At 39.7% G+C, this 15,948-nt stretch overlaps 1 long non-coding RNA gene across 1 annotated transcript; it reads left to right on the forward strand.

Moving 5' to 3' along the window:
• Window positions 1–6,366: 6,366 nt before the first annotated feature.
• On the forward strand, window positions 6,367–6,894 carry LOC122645683. Its single transcript, XR_006330502.1, has 3 exons — window positions 6,367–6,418; window positions 6,543–6,639; window positions 6,843–6,894. It is a non-coding gene; the product is annotated as an uncharacterized LOC122645683 (long non-coding RNA).
• The last annotated feature ends 9,054 nt before the right edge of the window (window positions 6,895–15,948 follow it).

The following is a 15,948-nucleotide window of genomic DNA, read 5'->3' on the forward strand; positions in this document are numbered from 1 at the left end:
CTTGGAAGTGTGGGCCAAAGGCCCCTAACTTCCCTTAAAGTTTGGGCCCTGACAGTAGCACAGGAGTCACGAACGGACTCAGTCGAACTTAATTCGCTCGAGGATCCACCTGTGTTGTCATCTGCCATTTTTGTTTATTTTCTTGTGGGACCCACATACCAGTGACCCGGATACCCTAATTGGACCCTTGGATCATATGGACCCCTACCCTTACCATTGATTGGTTAGTTGGACCATGAAGTGGGGCCCATAAGGCCTAACTTAACTAATTAATGTGTTTTATACACCCTAACCTAAACCAAACAGACCCTAGATGACAATTAAGTCCCATGGACTTAGGGTGCAACCCAAACAAGACCCAACTAACTAAATGGACCTAATGGTCTAAGACTTGGATCAAACAAGCCCTAAGACCTAACTAAAACCCATTTAAGGCCTAAGGGATTAAATACATTCTAAGGACCTATGGCCCCTTCTACCCTTAAAAGGATAAGAGAAATCCTTATTTTCTTATCCCTCCCCCTCCCAAGCAAACCGTGGAGGAGAAGAGACAAGAGGGAAAGGAGGAGGAGGAAGGAAGAAGAAGAAGTAGAAGTAGAAGTAGGATAGGAATAGGAGGGGAAGGGAAGAAGAGGGGAGCTATGCCAAAATGGCTGGCTACCCCACATCTCCTTCTCTTGATGACCGGACTAAGGGTGAAGAAGAAGGTGAAGGAGAAGACATGGAGAGGATGGTTGGAAGGAAAATCTCACCAAGGTAAGACTCCAAGCTTGGTACCTCCCTCTCCCCATTTCCATTTTGTATTTTGGTTGATTTCTTGAGCTAAGGCTAACCTAGGGTTCCATTTGGGACTTAAGGTGATGTTTGACCTTAATTTGGGAGCCCTAATAATGCTAATCAAACCCCTTTTGAGACCTATAAGAGCTGTATTGCAGCCATGGTTGTTGAATCCTTGGTTTTGAACCTAAAACCCAACTCTTGGACCAAATTGAGACCCAATCCTTGTTGGATCTTGGATCCATGAGGTGAGCCTAGGATCTAGTGACCCTACGAAGGCTTAGACACCTCTCCCCTATCCCTGAGAGCTTGGGGCACTCCAAGCTTCAAGCTGGAGCAAAAGCCCTCTGAAATTTGGAGAGAGACTGTTGGCGGACGCACAACCGGATCCAACAATCATTGTACCATTCATCAATCCACCTAGTATAAACCTTGTGAAATTACCTGAACAGATGAAGAAACGGACTCAAGTCTGTTGCATCTGCCCGAGGCTAGTTGCTCTAGGCTATGTTTCAGGTATCGACCGGATGCGGAGGCGGACACAAGAAGCACATCCGCCCATGGATCCGCTCCCTTTTAGATGTATCGAACGGATGCATGATCGGATCCAAGTAAGATGTTCCGCCCGTGGGTTCACTCGCCCTATTTTCACCTTTTGGCCTGAACGGAGTCAGGGGCGGATTCACCTCTGCTGCAATCGCCCGTGAGTTCGCTTGTGCTGTCTTGGTTGAAACTTGATTTTAACCTTGGGGGCCTAGTGTGGGACCCTTCTATGCATGGTTTAACGATTGCTTTGTATTCCTAGGCGACCCAACTCGATGGAGAGCGGGAAGCCCAGGTGAGATTCATGTTAACCACACATGACAACACCCGTGTTAGGTGAGTTGGTTCTGGGTGATTTTGTTGGGTTTGAATATATATAATATGAGATCTTGAGCATGCTATTATATAAATATAAGCATTGTGCACATTGCATCTTTTATCTCAAATGTGAACTGTTATAAATGTGTTAATATTTCTCACCATTGTATCAGGCTACGGTGTCGGGTGCGCCGGTACTGAAACCCTAATTTATTTAATTATAAAAACTGTAATATGCCATCCTGATCTGTATGTGCCGTGCTGTGTTGGTAATCGGGTACTAGATGGAATGGGACGTTGATGCACTTGGAATACCTCTCAGGATGATAGGATTTGCATATAGTATATCTGTAGCTAGGATGCTTGTTCCCTTATGCTACAACCCTTGCCAACAGGGATTTATGTGTTGGATAGTTTGAGCACCTATGGTCTGTGGAGGTGGGAGAGGCCAGGACAGGGGTAGTGATGGCTATCGGGGTCTGCCACTGGGTGGTCATGATGGCATCTACCGGCGTAGGTCCCATTGTGATAATTGAGGTTTCATTGGGGCGATAAGTTAAGTGACTCTCAGCGTCTCCCGAATTATCACAGTAGCATACACTTGACCGATTGAATTGTGTGTTAAGTGGAAAATGAATCTAACGTTAGCATGCATCATTCTGATATTGATATTGATTGTATGATGTATGTGCATTCCCCTTTGCTCCCTCACTAGCTAGTGTAGCTAATCCCGTTGCGCAACCTTTTTTTAGTTGATATGTAGGAGGTACTTCTCTTGATGAGCACCGTTGGATGCGAATCAAGTGGAGCCGGTGGATGTGACTTGGATGTAAATATACACCCAAGATTGGTGCCCTTGTGGCAAATATTTATTATTTAATTTCTGTCATTCACAATCATGTATAAACTGTATTTATAAGAAAAGATTGAATGGTTACAGACATTGAAAGTGTAATATGTGCTATCATTAGAGAACCGATGCTCTATAATTTCACATGATTTAATTTAATTTCGCTTCCGCTAACTCTGTAATTTGGAATGTTTTATTTCACACGTTCCTCTCTGTTATCACGATATGTGACAGGGTGGACTGTGGCTCGGGACACTGTATCTGTAATCCTGGTAGGTATTAGGATGACACATGTTGTCCTAGTCACCCCCTATTGTGGCAAAATATCTTACATCGGGATGGGGGCGTGATAGTTAGAACTTTAGATGGCTTGATGGGGTAGATTACCTTCCCTTTTATAGTGGAGTGTGGCGGTGTGGAGAGTTCCAGTCGATGGCGAGTAGTCCTCGTAGTTGATAGAGTCCCTAGGTAGCAGGGCTCTTCCTTGATTGGTTGTCCCCTACAGGTGGTAGTGCCCTTGTAGGGCTAATGTACCTAGCGGATAGACACTGATACGTTGTTAGATAAGGTGCCTGGTGCTTGTGTCTGTCTGGGACTGTACAGCTGATAGGCGGTGGTCTAGAGTCCTGGAGATGATGCATGTCTTGTTGATGGCGGTAGTGGTACCTTGATCTTAGACCTGGGTCTACGCCTGTGCTCGTCCGAGGTCACGCCTTTAGGCTATTCGAGCCCGAGGGTGGTCATGCGGATCGGCACCCGTGGAGGGGGTAGTCATGTGGTCCACGCCCGTGGAGGGCCATGCGGTCCGTGCCCATGGTTGGTCCTTCACTGGTCCTTTCATGGTCCACCTCCTTGGGCCGAGACACGTGGCGGCCCCTGATTGGTTGGTGTGAATTTGAGTTTATCACTTCCTATTGCTCAGCCCCTCTCCTATAGTTGCATTTGAAGTCATATTATGGGTTGTCAGCGAATAGTATGGGGTATTTCAGACTTCCAATTAATAGAGGGAATAATAATGACCGTAAGTTGACCAAAAATTTGACCTTATATTTTTATGTGTTTCCTTGAAGATAACTTTCTTCTTTTAAAAATATGGGAGAAAGAATGCTAACTAATCGTGTGGATCCTACGCCTAGACACAGGAGCACGGAATTACTGTCCTAATCCCCGTGAATTAAAATATCCCATCCATGTTAATGTTCCCTACACGCTCTCATTGGACCCCACGACCAACCAGCAATCTCTTGCCCTATGACAAAATAAATTTTTTTTTTTAAAAAAAAGGCAACTTCATTCAGTCAACCTTCCAGAAAAAGTGTAGAACATCACTCCACGAGGCGTTTTTGCTACGTCATGGTTTCTTATGCAAACCTTTTGTGGTAGAGAATGAAAATTTACCTCTTCTGCCTCTCAGTCCCCTTTAAATTGCTCCCTCAAGGGAAAATGCCAGAACAACTCCCTCTCTTGTTGGTTTCGAAAGGAAGTTAAGAGTCATTACCTTCTCTTTCTTAGGTTCTTGAACTTAACTTTGATGATCTATTTTAGCTTTTTATATATATTTGTTTTCTTTTGTTAATCCTCGATCTGTTTTTGAAAGAATGAGGAAGGGTCGATCTAAAATTGACTTGAAGAAGATAGAGGATGCCACCAAGAGTCAAGTGACATTCTCTAAGCGTAGAAGTGGTTTAGCTAAGAAATCCCATGAAGTTTCCGTCCTCTGTGACGTTGATATCGCCTTTGTAGCCTTCTCCCCTTCTGCTCGCTCTGTTCATCTTTTCAGCCACAAGAGGTTATTTTCCGACCAGGAGAAAAAAACACACCCACCATTTTTTTTTATTATTATTTTCGTTATGTTTTCTGATTTCTTCCCTTCCTCCTCCCACACCTTTTTTTTCTTTTTAATATTTATTTTAACCCATGATCTGATCTGCTTATATGAACTAACTTATTTTAAATACATATATATTTTTTTATATATAGGTTTGAGGATGTGCTGCTTCGGTATATAAATATACCTATCAACAAAAGGAATTAGTATGATCTGTTATACCCGTTTCATGTTTTCTCTTGATTTTGATTCACATTCTCTTTATGGTTTTTGGGTTCTGTTTGGACTGGAGCTTTTGCTGATGAACATAATTAATTTTTCTTTTTTCAATGGTGATCGATGATGCAGTAAAGTAAAGGATGCAGAGGTAAATTAGTTTATTTTCTATGTGAGACGAGAAATCGAACTTACTATTTTTTTTTCTTTCTTTCTTATATATCTCCTATTTTGCGTTAACGCTTAATTAAGCTTCGGAATTCACATGGTTGCAGGAAAAACTAAAGGAGCTTGAACACATAGGGCTCGAAGAAAACAAAGTTGCATTTCTGAAGAACCAGTCTGCTCTCTCTCTCTCTCTTCCAATTGATTTTTTTTTTTCTTTTTTTAATTTTAACCTTGTTTGCTTTCTTGTTGTGATATGAAATGATATGCATAAATAAATACTCATGGCCGGCCAACTCAATTGGAATCAAACTTGGATGGAATGTACGTACTGAAACCAGAGTCGACGTAAGTACTTAAAATATTTCTATCTCTATCTATCTTTTATTAGCTTTCAACTCAATCTTTCATGGTACAGTCCCAATTCGGCCCCATTCCGAGATAAAACCTCTTTTGTTTTAGCCAATCATGGTGGTTTTGTTTAATAATAATAATAAAAGGTAAAGACTGGCACGTCGGCGCTGTGGCCAGCTTGAGTTTGTTTCTCTCCCACCCGATCCTATGGAAACAACTCCCCCCATTCCCATCCCACCTTCTCAATTGGCACACCTGCTAACTTTAGGAAAGGCAGCCGCGTGTCCAATCATTTCCCAAATAAAATAAACAAGTTGACTATGTTTTTTTCAAGTTAAAGGAGGATGGGTCACAATATACCCCTATGCATTGAATTATTTAATGGAGAAGGGTTTTCTATGCAGGAGCATGGTCCTTGCATCAACGCAAGGGCCAATGGGAGCACATGCAGAATCATCAATTTGGGAGGGGATTGCCACCTTCTATGGGGGTGTGGTCGTTATTTCGCCCCATCATGTATCCGCACATAATAATCATGCTCCTAGAGAGAGAGAAAGAGAGAGAGTCTTTTTTCCTTTATTTAATTTAGAGATCGGATTGGGTTAATTGACTCATTAGTGCTTTCTCACCCGGACCATCACCGACTCAGTTTAGTGACCTAGTAATGGCTCACAGTCAGATGGTTCTGGTTGTCTCAAACCGGTTTTGACCTATCAGCTTGATGAAATCTTACAGAAAAGGCAGGTACCCAGACTAGGAGGTTGACCCATCCACCCATTTTGATGGTTCACAACAAAGTCAAAGGGTCAACCTGGTGATCTGGGCAGATATTGACATCCTATAACTAAGTTTATAGGTTTCGGTATCAGTATCGATGATGGTCGTATCAATCATCGCCAATACTTATAATGATATGGTACAAATCAAGTTATGTCTTTAAATTTTTAAATAAAAAAAAAAAAAAAGTTAAAAAAACGTCGCCTGGTGGCATATAATATGTGACTCCTATGTCTAGACGCATGGTCATGCAAAATGATCATCGTGTCCTCAAGGATTTTCACCTTTTTTATGGGATGAAGTTATCATTTTGCATTGTCCTCTTTAAACAAGGAATCACGTACACGCCACACACAACCAGGTACCGTTGTTTTTCCCATTAAAAAATGACCCACTTTTTGACTGTTACTGTTTTTTTTAGTCAACACTTTTGGCCGATACGTCCACCAGTGTTGTATCAGATAACTTATCTTAATGGGCTTTAAATTACTGACTACTCATTCTTTCTTTCAATTTATAATTTATTAGCATCTCAAAGAACAAATAAGGAAATTGAGAATAGAGATAGAAGTTGAAGAGGCCGAAGCTAGGTAAGGTTACCATAATAACTTGCCCTCTTCATTGATGTGATTTTCTTTTTTCAGATAAATAATAATATAATTACTTTTTTCATGGGAATAATATTAATACTGCAATCTTCTAAGTCCTCTACAGCAATTTCCGGCCTGGCCTGAAGATCCAATCTCTAAGTGAAGCTTTGTGGCGAGAGCAATACTTAGAAGCAAGTTTGAGAATTATCAGAGAGAAAAAAGTAAGGTCCATGAACCCTACCCATTTTTATATTTAATTAATTAAGGTGATGAATTATTATTGTCATATAGGTCTTTAATTAGAGAAATGGTTTAATAGTAAAAGAATATGCTATTTACCATATTGCCCTTCTCTCTCTTTCTTTTTCTTTCTTTCTCTCCCCTCCCCCCCCCCCAAAAAAAAAAAAAACACATTCTTTTTCAGGCAGAGATGATGAGGAGGAGCACAAATTCATTCTCATACAGTCAAACAAGCTTCACTCAGGTAAATTCAAGCTGTGTCTACAACGAGTTTCGTTAGGATGTGATTGTTACCCATTCCCTCCCCCGACCGGTCCCGCCTATGGCATATATGTCAAGACCATATGTCACTTCTTGGTTTCTGAACCTGGACAGGTTTAAAACCTTGTGTATCACATGTTAACTATCTGCGTTACGTTTCTTTTTTTCTTTCTTTTGGCATTGGGCTCACATGAATGAATAGCCCTGCTTTCTACCAAAAAAATTCAAATGAAAAGAAGGAAGGTCAATCGGCTCCAACAGTAAACCCAATAGAATTACCATTTATAAGGCTTAAATTTGAACAACCCATGCAGTCAAATTACAAAATGGATCCAGTGGTTGGTTGCATAGTTGGGAAATCAGGTTTTTTTTTTACTTGACTCATCTTTAAGAAAAGTCGGGTGACTAATGTAATAAATATGTCTAAATTAATAAAATAAAATAAAAATTAGAAAAATATGGAAAAACCAGAAAAAAATAATAATCAAGGAATCATTTATCAATGCAATTTGAGTTCATACCACTGAACAAAAGAAGGGAGTCAAGGAGTTGAGGGTTTCTTAATGTTTTAGAATATGGATTTACTCAACTCAGTTTCTAAGCGAACCGACTTTATGGTTTTTTTTAAAACAACTAAACTTGCCGAGTTTGTCATGACTTGGGGTAAAATTCCGAGTCTTATTTGACTCAAACGATTTATGATCTAGTCTTGTCATTTTTTACCTTAACCTAGTCAAAGACAGCTCTTGACCAGGTTTCTTAAAATTTTGACTTGACTAAGACAACTTGTCCCAGTTAAACCTGGTTTTCCAACTATGGTTGGTGGGTAGTTTTTTTTAAACTGTGGTATTTTATTAAAAAATCATAATTATTAATTTTTTGCTTACTGGCTGATCAAGAACGAGCCAACTAAAATGGATCAAGAAATGGTTTGAGGCAAATGTAATTTTCTAATAATAAGAAAATAATGTCATTTTTATGTTTTTTTTTTCCCATTATCTTAATTGATTACTACTAAAGGATGTCTCTCTATGTATAATGTATAATTAATTAGGGAAAAAGTTCTCTGTTCGGGAGTGTGGCCTACGCCAACACTCCCATGAGTCTATCTCTCTCCTCCCCACGTGAAAAGACATCTCTGCCCCCTTGTTTTAAGGAGGAGAGAGATAGACACAAGGTAGTGCTGACATAGGCCACACTCCCGTGCAGAAAACTACTTTTCAATTAATTAATTGATTTAATTAACATTGTTGATGACATGCAGCCATTGGAGATGAACCAAAAAGGTCTGAGACAGCCTTCGTTTGGCTTATTTCGCACTAATGTTCAAGAAGTACGGAATGATGGACTACCAACTTGCCTTACTGAAAGACAACCTATACCGCAAATGACCCCTTGGCACAATGGCGAATTATTCCAGAGGTAATTTCTCATAATCATCATCATCCTCATCAATCATTATTAACTTGTGCTTGTTAATGAAAATTACCCTTCATTAATTCTTAATTGTTATAATTTTCAGTTAAATTAAATTCTTACTCCATTAATACAACCCCCTTCAATGTTACATTAATTATTCTTTAATAAAAATTAATGGATCAACCTACTCAGTTGTCTCATGTTTTTTTAGATAAATTCAATAAGTGATAACTATTATTAATTATTAATTAGAAATAAAAAATTATAAAGAGAGAGTAAAATAATCCCATTTTTCATTCAACAATGTATAAAACCCCACTTTCCAATGTATAAAATAATCCTATTTTAACTTTCCAAAAAAAAAATTTACAATATTATCCATTATTCAACCGATACACCCCCCCTCAATTAATTGTTATAATTTTGAAAATAACCTTCATTAATTATTAATTATTAATTTTTATAATTTTCAGCTAAATTAAATTCTTCCTCCATTAATAAACTCCCCTCCCTCACTGTTACATTAATTATTCTTTTATAAAAATGAAGGGACCAATCGTTTCCCTATTCAAGTTTTCTCACATTTTTTCAGATAAATTCAATAAGGGATAATTATTATTAATTATTAATTAAAAATCAGAAACTAGAAAGAGAGATAATCCTATTTTTCTTTGAACAATCTATAAAACCCCATTTTTCAATATGTAAAATAATCCCATCTTATCTTACCAAAAAAAAATTACAATATTATCCATTATTCCTTGAACAATCGATAAACCCTCCCTCAATTAATTGTTATAATTTTCAGCTAAATTCAATTCTTCCTCCATTAATAACATCTTATCTTAAAAATAAAAAATAAAAAAATGTTACAATATTGTCCATGAGAAACCCCCCTCAATGTTGCATTAATTATTCTTTTATAAAAATTAAGGTACCATTTGTTTCACTACTTAGTTTTCTCACGATTTTAAAATTAAATTATTCTTTTTAAAAAATGGATCATTGTAATGTTTGTTTATATAAAAATTTTATTATCTAAAATGTTGGGTGTTCATTTTGGTGATTCTTACATGAAAAAAAGTAAACACGTACAACTTTACTAGTATATATATAGATATATAATAATTGAGTTTAATTGAATTCTTTGATCAGGCTTGCCAGGGGAGCTATTTGGCATCGCAGAGTAGTACAAAATAATCAGAATCATCAGGGAATGGGGATGGGATTAATTGATCAGAATCATGGCGCCACCGCCGCCGCTGCCGCTGTTGACAACATCCCTGTGTTTACTAATTGTATTAATTTTCCAACTCATGATCCAATGCTGCCTATTAATCAACAACCATTAATCATGGTTAACAACTATTATGTTCCAAATCAACAGCAGCAAATGGCCTATGGCACCACCTCCTTCATGGTAATTAAGTACCTAGCTAATTAATTATGAGTACATGATGATGATGATGATATATATATATATATACATATAAGGGAAAAATGTCGTGAATCCAAACCTCAACCATTCTAATTAATTAGGTTCACGGATGATAAGAAATGGTCACCTTATTAATGTAAACTTCTGATATATTATATATATTTCAAGCTAGTTTATTCTATGAATTTAATTAGACCTTTATTTTGATGATCATGAACATGATTATAGGCCATGATTGGTGGTGATGTGCAACTTCAGATGAGGCCGCAACAAGAAGGACTGTTTGATAGTTTTCCAGTAAGACTTGTGGGTTTTTTTTGTTTCTTTTCTTCTCTTCTCTCTTCTTAAGTTTTAATTAACCTAGTAAAATTTGGGGTATTATCTATTTATTTTTAATTTTTTTTTGTTTTGAAAGCAGAGCAACCTTAACTGGGAAGAAGGTATAGATTTGGCAGTAGTATCCCCCATGTCTAATCCAGAAGAAATGAATTGGTTTCCAAATGCTGGCCCCATTTCTAAAGCCCATAATAATCTGAATGCACCAATAATATCCAATCCTCCGAGGTATGTTTTGTTTGTTGTGTTCTTCGTCTATTAACTGGTTGAATTGTAGCTAGTCATTCTCCTTAATTAAGGCCGCTTCCCCCCCCCACCAACAAACTAAACTAACCTAATTAATCTGATTTGTTCTATTATTATGCTTTATTATTAGGGTTCCATCGTCATCATCAGTCTATGACCCGAGTTATGAACAAATGGGATTACATGTGGATCCATTCTTCAGAGTACTATTGAAAAATCGAAACTCCAACCACCACCACCGTCTCCCTATCCAAAACCAGCTAGGCAGTGCACCACCACCAGGTCAAGCTGATCTTGACATGCCAGACGAAGAGATTGAGGTATGGATCCAAAATCATAAATAGTAGGGTAAATTACACGTCACCTCATGGTTTTCAAATGAAACTTTATCCCTTGGTTTTTGAAAATACTCATCTGTCCCCCCCTTTATAGTAACGGTGTTAGTATGCTGTCAGTTATTGGTGTGAAAGGATTTTTTTACCCTTACACTAAAACATTAGTATGAAATTTACAATACAAAGGTAAAATCGTAAATCAACACTAGTCAAGGTTAGTTTAGGGATTTAAATTTATTTAACTTGCTGATGTCATCACTCAACAACATAAAACTAACAGTAGGGACTAATTTGTCATATTGGAGTCTAATACAGGGGGTGATTTGAGTTTCGTTTGAAAACCAGGGGGTGACATGTAATTTACCCTAAATAGTATATTATGATTTTGACATGTTTGATTTTTTTCTTCCCCGCCTGGATGTGATATATCATCATATATATGGGTTTGAATTTCTGGGTTTTTGTATTATCTAAATGGAGCTTAACTTAATCCTTAGGAAAACTTGATCCTACTACTACTACTTATTCCAATTTGCAGGTAATGATCAATAGTATGTTGGTGAACCCAGAAGATGAGGAAAAAGAGGAGAGAAAGCAGGATGGATTCCAAGACAAAAACGACGGCAACATTAATATCGCGGAGAACATGACAGTGACCTTGGAGTAATTAGGAATTTCATTTGATTATTAAGTAGTACTTCAACAAAGATTACTTATTAAACACTCTTTATGTCCATGTTACTACCGTATCTAGCTAGAGATAGAGTCTTTTTAATTTAAACGATATAGATCATGTATAAACAGCTAGTTATGGTTCCATTGGTAGAACATACGTGGGCTTTTTAATGTATGCGGGCTGCTCAAACTATATATGCGCTTCTATATTTTGTGGTTAGTTTTTAAAGTTAAACATTGCTTGGTTTCATATGGATTATGTTTTCTTTTTTTCTCTTGTTAGAAGTTTTGACATCGTATGATTCACTAATTAACCAAGGTCATCACCCTAATTAACTCTGGTTATAGGTCCAACATTCTACCCAAAACTTGAAGGGAAATTGGTTACAACTACTTCGTCTCCTGCATGTCCTCCAACTATTATTATAACTCTTTATTTTTCTCTCTTTAATTGATTGTAGTAATAACATGAGCTTTGGGAACCTGGGTGTGGGAAAATTATCTCTTGCAATTCCTTGCCCGGTCCAATTCCCTAGTGCCTGTAATAAGAGGGGGGGTGGATCCTACCCGAGCAGAGTGTTCGGACAGAGGTGGAACAGTCATTGCACCCCCCTTGTTAGGAGCACTAGGGGAACTAGAACAGGTAGGGAATTGAAGAAGATAAAGATACACTGGGTGTGTTCTGTAAGATTTTCATAAGGTGGACTAACATAGTCCCACTTTATTTTAACAAAATCGGTTTAGTTGTGTTGATGGGAGTTGCCTTAATGGTATCAGTCCAGTTACTATGTGTGGACCTAAAGTATTGTTTCCTTAATGAAAAAGGAAACCCTAATTTCTATGCAGGGTTGGTCCCTACCCTCACCACTATAAATAGTTGTCACTGGCCCATTAAGTGACTACTATGAGAAAACTTAAAGTTGAGTAGAAGAGGCAGACCAGACCAATGCAGTTCGTGCTTGATAGAGATCGTCAACAATTCGGCTTCCACAACCATGGATCCAGGTACGCCAAGAACACCTCCGTAATTTGTATGCTCATTGATCTCCAAGAATATTTCACGTGTTTTATTCTATCAATGGTATCAGAGCTGATCATGATTGATCAATGAAGCTGTAATTTTTTTTTTTTTATTTTGGTTGTGCATGAATGCATCTGATAGATCAAAAAAAAAAAAAACAATTGGCATCGACTATGACCAAAACCATTGCTGAACCATGGCCGACCCTATCTCAGTTTTCCCAATCGGTTTTGGCATCCACAAACAAACAATCAAAAAAATAAAAAAAAAAATTGCCGCAGCCATGGCCGAAACCGTGGTTGTGGCTTGCAGTGATAAAACCCCAGTTCTTTTTATGTTTTTTGTTGTCAAGGTTTTTTTTACCTGTTTTGACACCAGGATTGTGGCCTGCAGAGTGAACAGGTTGCTCGCTGGTCACTTTTGAGGCCACCGGTTGCTAGTCCAGCAACCATCAAGGGCGTTATTTTTTATTTTTTGAAACCCTAAAAGTTTTGGCCGTTGGGGGTTTTTACAGACCATTGAGGCCGAGGTTCTGGTTGCCGGTGGAAGGCAAATATTCGTCGGCGTTCATGCTTGCCGTCGGTCCCTAGTTTGGCCACTGCGACCTGCGGTAGTGGGAAGTTTTTTTTTTTCAAAAACCCTAAAAAACCTTACGTTTTGCGTTCTGTTAAGTTTTTGGGGAAGAAGATGGGGAAATATTCCCCTATCTGATTCCCCCACCTTTTGATTATTAAAAAAAAAAAGTCAAAAGGTCAAAAGTTAAAAAAAAAACAAAAAAAAGGAAGGTAATGATGGGTTTTGCTATCATGCGCACGGACAGACATGCTAACGTGTGTCCGGGTTGGGTCGACCCAGAAACCAGACCCACCAACCCGGGTGACTGACCCGTTTTTTGACCCGACCCGACCCGACCCGACCCGGATGACCAAGTTGACTGGTCAATAGTTGACCATTGACCAGACTGGTTTGATCGTTTTAATCCGATTCTGCTTTGGTCTGACCGGTTGGGTTTTGGTTCATCAAAATAGAATTTAAAAAAAAAGAAAAACAGAAATAGAAATATAAAGTGTTTGGTTTAGTTTTCTGTTTTTGTAAATAGATATCTATAAACAAAAACTGAAATAGAAACAGAAGTTCTTTTGGTTTAGTTTTTTTCTGTTTGATAAACAGAATCTATAAACAAAAGGAAAAGGAAAAGAAATACATGGTTTTTGGTTTAATTTCTGTTTTATAAATAGAAATAGAAAACTAAATTTTGGATTAATTCCTTTTTTGTTTATACCTTGTGTTACTTGATTTGTGATATTTATCACGATAGGGAACACACAACTTCTAACACTTAGAAAATTTTTGATGTGTTTCCAATTTTCACATAATATGATTTTGTGATTGCCATTATGATGGAAAATTATTTACTTGTTGGATCTAGTAATGGCATGATGGAACACCTTGCATATATATTAATTGTTTCATGCTCTTGTGTTCCATATTACAATATGAATCTTTGATGGTATACATTGTAACAATAGGACATATGTGATGTATATCTCGTGACTATTTGTTATTATCACCATGAGGCAATGTTTGTACATTGTGGTGTTCCAATAGGAACTGTTGCGTCAAGAAATCGTCGAGCAGTCCTGCGAGTGCCGTCACCTGCAAGTGGACCAAGGGGTTAACAGAGATAACCGGTGTGGTTCCGGCCTAGGGCTCTCCGATGCCAAAGTTAGATCTCCTGAGCAAATAGATGAATAGTGATTATTCAATATGAGTTTTTATGTCCCTTTAAGGGTGGTGTACCTTTCCTTTTATAGTAGTGTATGGCGGTGTGGAGAGTCCCAGTTTGATGGCGAGTGTACCGTTGAGTGGATAGAGGCCCTGGGTAGTAGGGCTCTATCCCGATTGGTCATCTCCCCGCGGGAGGGAGTATCCTAGTGGTATCAAGATCCTTGGCGGATAGATACTCGCGTGTGGTGATAACGTCATTGGTGCTTGAATCCGTCTGGGTGACGTGACCTCTAAGCGGTAGCCCAGAGTCTTGGTGGTGGCATAAGTCTATAGTGACACAATTGGGTCATAGATGAGCAGCCTCGGTGTCCGTCTACATCACAACTGCGTCCACGATGCCGAACTTGGGTGTGAGGCCATGCCTGGGTGAGGCCACGCCTGGGTGAGGCCGCGCTTAGGTGAGAGAGGCCGCGCTGGGGTGAGGCCACGCTCGGGTGAGGCCGCCGCACGGGTGCGCACTGGGCCGCGCCTTGGTGAGGTCACGCTGGGTGAGGCTGCCGCCCGGGTGAGGCCGGCGCTTGGGTGAGGCCGATGCCTGGGTACAGGCCGTGCCTGGGTGGGACCCCCGGTTGGTTCTCCTTGGTTCTGGAGTGGGTCGCTTTGTGACACATGGTAGCCGCTGACTAGTTCGATGAATCTTGGATGTATCATTTGCCCCCCACTCTCTTGAGATAGGATGTCCAAGAGAGTAGATGCCTTTATATAGTGAGAGGTCCACTGCGAATGAACTTTCTTTGTGGGGCTTGCCTGTAAATCTGTTAGTGAGGTAGGAGAAGTTGGAGGTTCAAACCTTTCCTCCTATACTTTTCCTTCTTCTTTTTTGCTTTGTTTTTTGTAGAGATATGTCCCTCTCCTTCACTTTCTCTTCTTTCATTTCTCATTTCTCTTTCTTACTTTTTGTCTCCCATTTTGCTCTTCTTTAATTTCTCCTTTGCATTCCACTTTTTGTCTTTTGTCCTCTTTTTGGTGCCCACCATGTGCTTGTCTTTGGGTCACCTAGACTAGTATCCATTTTGCTTGATTTTGGGTCCTTGTGTTTGCTTTGTGCTCACTTGGTGCCTTATTTACTTAGAGGGCTTGAGTGGTGCTTGACTTGAGTACCTTGCCTCTGGTGGTCTCTGTCACTTGATCATGCCAATGGTGTGGCCGCATCGTCGTGTGCCTGCCTCCCTGTGCGATCACCTTCCCCCTGAGGTAAGTTCGACCCCTTCTCTTTCTTTTTTTTTGTTTTTTTTTTATGCAGGGCTACGCCTAGGTGAGGCCGCGCCTGGGGTGGCCGCGCCTGCGGGCATGAGGCCGTTGGGTCGCCGCTCCTGCGTGAGGCCGCGCCTGGGTGGCCGCCGCCTGTGGGTGTGAGGCAGCGCCTGGGATGGCTGTGCCTGTGGGTGTGAGGTTACGCCTATGGTGGCCGCGGCATGGGTGTGATGGACCCTCATGCTTCTCCACTCTCCTTCTTCTTGTCTGTGATGGATCTGCTATTTATACTTTGCAGGTGGTCTTCATTTCATTTTTCTTGCTAGCTTCTTGTCTGGGAGATCGTTGCTCTAAGCAAGTAGCTAGTCTGCTTCATTATTTGTCCATGTCATCACCTAATGACTCTGATCCGACTGCGGTCGTGGTTGGATCCCTTGAGGAGTCTTCTTCGGGGTCGTCTTCTCCTGCGGATACTTCTTCTTCTTTGCCTTCCCCTATTTCTAGTGAAGGGGAGGAGGAGGTTTCTGGAGATTCCACCCCTAGTAGGGGTCGTAGGGCCTCTAGAGCTTCTATTTTT

This window comes from Telopea speciosissima, chromosome 11 (genome assembly GCF_018873765.1).
Source record: "Telopea speciosissima isolate NSW1024214 ecotype Mountain lineage chromosome 11, Tspe_v1, whole genome shotgun sequence".
Taxonomy (NCBI): Eukaryota; Viridiplantae; Streptophyta; class Magnoliopsida; order Proteales; family Proteaceae; genus Telopea; species Telopea speciosissima.